Source organism: Mus caroli, unplaced genomic scaffold (assembly GCF_978045245.1).
Source record: "Mus caroli unplaced genomic scaffold, Mus_caroli_1 scaffold_14, whole genome shotgun sequence".
NCBI lineage: Eukaryota > Metazoa > Chordata > Mammalia > Rodentia > Muridae > Mus > Mus caroli.
This window is the reverse complement of record NW_028227269.1, coordinates 108,158,566-108,164,738: the sequence shown is the minus strand read 5'-3', so window position 1 is coordinate 108,164,738 and position 6,173 is coordinate 108,158,566. Positions and strand designations below refer to the sequence as shown.

General features: G+C 46.7%; 1 long non-coding RNA gene across 1 annotated transcript; it reads right to left on the bottom strand.

Annotated features, from left to right (window-relative positions):
* Positions 1-3,055: 3,055 nt before the first annotated feature.
* LOC115032764 (uncharacterized) lies at positions 3,056-4,454 on the bottom strand. The gene is made up of 3 exons (XR_003838384.1): positions 4,345-4,454; positions 3,926-4,064; positions 3,056-3,119 (listed from the first exon to the last, which is right to left on the bottom strand). It is a non-coding gene; the product is annotated as an uncharacterized LOC115032764 (long non-coding RNA).
* Positions 4,455-6,173: the final 1,719 nt, after the last annotated feature.

The window sequence follows — 6,173 nt, the reverse complement described above, 5'->3', positions numbered from 1 at the left end:
GCTTTAAATCACTGAGGTGGGGGGGGGGAATCCAAAACAAAGCAAAACCCCCACAACTTAGGTTACTTTGCTTCAGCAATTCCCAACCATATTCTCGGGGATCTAAGACACTTCTTGTGGGGAGAGGGAGATCGCATGGGCAACTCAGTTTCAGCCACCATGTTGAGTCATTTCTCCTTAGAACACTTGCTGTGAACTTGAGTATGTTAAAAGAATGTTGTCTGCCCAAGTTAGCCCGGCACTTAACCATCCTGTGTGGCCACAGACCTCCACCCCTGGGCACCTGCTTACATCACTTTATCCACATCTCAGTGTGGCCACTGGCAGTTAGATAGCTCCACCCCACGCCCTCCACACTGTCTGCTTTGTGGTGCTAGAGCAATGTCTGTGCTGTCGGTGGGGGCCTCAGGGATTGGCTTACCCCAGACTACACTTGCAGAGGAGATGGGGAGGGTTCACAGGGACCGTCCCCAGTCCCTGTGAACCCACAGGTCTGCCACGACACTCGGAGCATGCAGTTACTGCTTGTGGAAGTCTCGTCTTCCTGCGACTCCTTGGAGGGGCCCGGGGCACAGTTTTGGAACCTTTGCTGGTGGTGGAGGTTGGAAACAGAAGTTTGAGAGGCAGGGTAGACAATGGAAATAAACATTGGCGGAGCTGGTCGGTTCAGTTGCTCTCTCTTCCTGCATTCCTCGATGAGAAGCGGGTGCCTTCGGGGGCCTCTTGATCCCTGTCGACATTTGCAGGAATTACAGCACATGAAAAATGTTTCTTTTTCAAAATTAGCAAAAGCAATGATCTGAGCGACTAGGACAAGAAGATCCAAGGGAGGTTAATGGCTCTGACCATTGGGTAGGTTGAATGAAGGCTTAAGGGCTGCATCTTACTTTTCTGTTGTTATGATAAACTAACCTGAGGAAAGGAAAGGAGGGCTTACTCTGGGTCAAGTTCCTGGTGTAGTCCCCCAGTAAGGGCAAGTGACAGCAATAGGATCTTGAGACAGCTGGTCCCATCGCCTCTGCAATCAGGAAGCAGAGGGAGAGAAACAGGGCTGGTCAGCTCCTTTCCTCACTGCTCTTATTCAGCCCAGGAACCCACCCTCCAGAATGTGGCCACCCCCTGCTGATGTGGGTCTTTCCATCTCCGCCACTAGGATCTAGATGATCTTTGGCCGACACACCCAGGAGCTTGTCTTCTAGATTCTGCCCTGTTGACAGCTGCTGCTAACTAACCATCGCAGGCAGCAAGTCAGGGTTGGCAGAGCTGGCGTAAGAGCAATACTTCACCTTCATCTGGAGAACCTGTCTGTCCCTTGCAAGGAGACTCAGGTCTGTCACCAATTGGGAGGCCAGCAAGAGAGAGTCATGGCTGAGCATCATGGGAAGGTGACCTTTGGAATCTGACAGCTGTGACTTCTTGTACCAGCAGCCCACATCTGGATCTTATGACCTTAGATCAGATTGTAGTTTCCTTACCTATAAAATTTAAAATATTACGCTTATGTTAGTTTGTAAATATTTGAAATTTAGTGACTTGCATGCCTGAGGTAATTGTAACCTTCCAGGCTCTCTTGCACATGCTTTTGTATGTCTTGATACATTGATTAAAAACATGAAGCAAAATATATACAGGTACAATGCAGATTATTAACATGGGTTGCCTTACGGTCCTTGTAGGGTGAGACCGTTGATGGTAGAGGAGGCTGGCTTTCAGGAAAGGGCCTTTCTCACATTCTCTCTTATCCTTTGCTCTAGAGTAGCTAGCCCTATAGAGTGAGGATACTCTAGCATCCATGGGAACGAACATGCGATGAGAAAGAGGATTCCCACCATGGGTTTCCATCTTGTAGGCAGCCATGGGAAACCAGGTCTTCCAGCCCTTTCCAGCCAGCAGGTAAAATGGGCCTCTCCTGGTCTCCTGACTGCCACTTGAGGACAGAATCTGGACCCAGAGCCATCTAGCTAAGAGCGCTCGAGATTCCCAATGTCCAGGAGCAGCGAGAAAAGGCCCACTTATTGTTTCAAGCTACAAAGATTTGAATTATGTTGTAAGTATTAATAATAAAGGTTAAGGAGGAGGCAAGCAGACACAAGGAGAGTCCATACAAAGGAAAAGGTGGGGCGTGGGGCACAGCTTCATCCACAGGTCGGTTGTGCTTGTGAGTGTGGCTGCACATGTGTGTGCTGGCTGATGACTGAGCTTCAAGGGTCCTTCTGCCTCAGCCTCCTCAGGGTTGGGATTACAAGCAAATGCCACCACGCCCAGCTTTTTCCAATTCTGTTGTTTGTTTATAAGCAAAAGTTCTGGGGGATTGAATTTGGGTCCTCATGCTTGCAAGGCAAACACTTTACCCAGATACCCCACCCCCAAATCCATTCATATAAATGCATGTAAAGAAATTGGAAGGGAATTGGAAGTATAGCTCAATTGTAAAGTGTTTGCCTTGTATGTACTAGGTCCTGGGTTCAGTTCCCAGTTCTCTCTCTCTCTCTCTCTCTCTCTCTCTCTCTCTCTCTCTCTCTCTCTCACACACACACACACACACACACACACACACACACACCCCACACATGCATACACACATTCACACACATACTCACATGCAAACATACACACATACTCAGCCACACATCACACACACACCTCACACACACGCTAACACTCATACATACTAACTCACATACTCAGCCACAAACATACACATACTCACACACACACAATTGCATGCATACCCCACACACATATGCTTGGAGAGAGAGAGACAGACAGAGAGAGAGAGAGAGAGAGAGAGAGAGAGAGAGAGACAGAGAGACAGAGAGAGAGAGACAGAGAGACAGAGAGAGAGACAGAGAGAGAGACAGAGAGAGAGAGAGACAGAGAGAGAGACAGAGAGAGAGACACAGAGAGAGACACAGAGAGAGACAGAGACAGAGACAGAGACAGAGAGAGAGGAGAGAGAGAAGAGATACAGCTTAATCTTACCTTGCTGACTTTTAGAAGTGTATCAGTTGTAACCGTATAGAGGACCCAGAAACAGACTGGTCCCCTATGCCTCTCTGTGTTGGTGGGAGTGATGGGATTGCGGCAGAGGGACGTGATTATAGTTTCATAATTTGAGGCTGGAAGTAAGCAAACTTGAAGACATTAAACAATAGAGTGCTGGAAAATGTGAAGAAATGACTTTTGAGAACTTCTTGGCATGTGAAGACATTCATGAGAGAGACTTTGGGGCTTGAGTGTGTTTGGTGGCCCCCATGGGGTTCTGCCTTCTGTTTGTTGGACCTCTGTGGTGCCTTCATTTGGTGGTCTGCTTGATGGCTGGGTGAAGCCTTGGAGACTCTGAGAACAAGGTTTTTAAATGCAAAGCCTGAAGTGCTACAATAACAACCTGTTCTGTTAAGTCACACGATAGTTAAAAGGCAAATTTAGGGTGCAGTAATTGATGTATCTGCCGGAAGATCTAATGGGGATCAAACTATTGCCATCATTCCAAGTAGAGATAAGAGTACACGATAGCTCAGACGCTCTGACTTCAGCATGACACGAACGCTTTTATGATTTTTACTGATGACCCAGGTAGACGATTAAGGATATTAATGCCTCTCATCTAAGTTCATCTGGAGGGTGGCATTCTGAACATCTTATAGAGGTATTGAAAAGATAGGATTTATTATTTTTTTTTCCATTCAAGTTGACTGGCCCCGTTGCAGGAAAGGCTACTTAAGACTCAGTTAGGCTTGTTTCATCTGGGGAACCTTGGTTGCTAATATGGAATCAGGCCTTTGTGGGGACTGGGGCCAAGGAAGGGCATGCTGGGAGATGCTTAGGGAACATTGGTTGGTTGGGGGGCAGGGAGGCTGCTGCAGTCTGGGGGTGGGCAGGGAGGCTATAGTTGCACCCCTCCAGCATAGCAACTCTCACTGACCTTCTGGGCTGTTTTCAATTTTTCTAAGTTTTTCTTTCGTTCATGCATTCCCATTTTGCTCATTCGTAGCCTTTCTTGGCATCGTCTCCTGGAAGCAGTACTTTGAGCTGATCTCCGGTCAGTTTTGGCTCTCTAGAACCTGTCAATCATTTAAATATTTCTAAAATTACAGGATTTGCTTGGGAGCACAAAGAGTTGAGAAAATGCATGAACAATACTGTCCTTGGGTCCCTCCCTCCTTCTTCCAGAACCCCTTCAAGGGACCTCACCAATTATGAAGGAAAACCGTGTAATTTACCACTAAACCTAACAAGTTGGAAAAAAATGGAAAGACCCAGAGCCAGTAATCAAGACCCTTCCAGCATTTCTGGAGCATTCTTGGAACAAGCCAATCATGCGGTCAGTTATCAAATATTTACCGAGTAATTCTTTTGCATGAGGCTCCTTGCTAGGAGTTGTGGGCTGGGGGTTATCATGTGTGTCCCCTTAGTGGGTAAGTATGATGTGCACAGTGAGTCATGGCCAACATCTGAAGGCTGAAATATAAGACAAAAGAAAAAGTGAACAACAGAGATATAAAATGTTCCGTCTCAAAATGTGTGTCGCAGATCTGCATACATACATGAGTTAGATTTTGGTACATCATATACTTATTTTGGCTTGTAGTCAAATGTGGGGACTTCCTGTTGTGAGAAAATTTCAGCACGCGGCAAGAGATCTTTCCTATTGGTAAAGTCATGGCCAAGACATGGAGAAGTTGTCACATTAACTGAGTGGCAGTTGATCTGCTGTTATGGGTAGGTCCCGTGTCCATATTCAACCAAATGCAGGTTGCACAGATCTGAAATACAGCTGAGCTGTACTCAACACCGTCACCATTTCTCAAGGCCTGTACAGCAGCCTCTGGCATAGAGCTTCCATTTTCAGCCTTGCATCCCAAGTAATCTAGAGTAATGTGTGTAGGAGGCTGAACAATATGTTATATAAAACACATCTGTGGGGTTCGTGTGGGGACCTGGAGCCATTTTCCCAAGATACCCAGGGACAAAAGCTAAGGGTGGTAGTGTGATTTTGCTGGACACTTGGCAGGACGTTTGTCGTAGGTGAGGCACAGACCAATTGATACCAGGTACAAAGGCCAGTGATAGCAGCGTCCGGATGCTGGGGTAACCAGGGTTGCTCTGAGAAAGGCTTGTCCTGAGGGCAAGAGGACTCCCAGTAGGTTTTGTTTCTGAAAACTTATTTCTCATTCTTTGTTTCCACCCCAGGTATGTAAACATGGCGGGGAAAACACACTTGAAATGATCATTTAAAAATGTAGAACTATTACAGGTAAACTATATAAGGCTGAATTCCAGAAGCAAGTGAAATACATGTGTGAGATTCAGAGACTAAACAGAGGCGATGTGGGACAGGAAAGAACTATAAACTGAGTGTACAAGTGTACGTGCCCTGAACAGTCAGGCTGGACAGCAAGAAAGCTCTCTGTATTTGTCAGGCGAAGCACAAGGTGAACCCAGCCAGGACACAGGGATGGTGCAAGCAGAAGTGGCAAGAGAATGAACCCGAGGTGATGGAAGGTGCACTTCTCCAGAGAGATCCAAGCTGCTGATTGTAAGGCAGGAGTGGAGAAAGCAGAGCTGTTAAGACCTCGAAGGCTATCGTGAAACGCAGTCAGGATTCAGAAGTTTGAATGAACATGATCCAACCCACTCGCTCATGCCTGTAATGGCTGCTCAGAAATTGCAGACAACTTTAGGGAGTTTAGGGTGATTCAGCAACAAAGAAACAGGTGGAGAGTAATAGAGGAGGAACCAGTGTATTGCACTACACTACACACTCACACAAGCACTCACACACTCTAGACACACACACACACACACACACACACACACTCATACACACTCACACACACATATATATATACACACACACACTCATATATACTTACACAAGTGCACACACACATGCACACACATACTCTCACATGCTACACACAGACACCCCATACAAACATGTACACACATACACAGACACATATGCACATGGACACCCCTACCCACCTACACACACATGCACACAGACACCCCCCCAGACACAGACACACACAGACATGCATAGATATACACACAACACCTCGCACACAGACACACATACACATACCACACACAAATGCACACACAACAAACATACCGCTCCCACATCCACACCCCACACAGACACACATACCACAGACACACACATATAC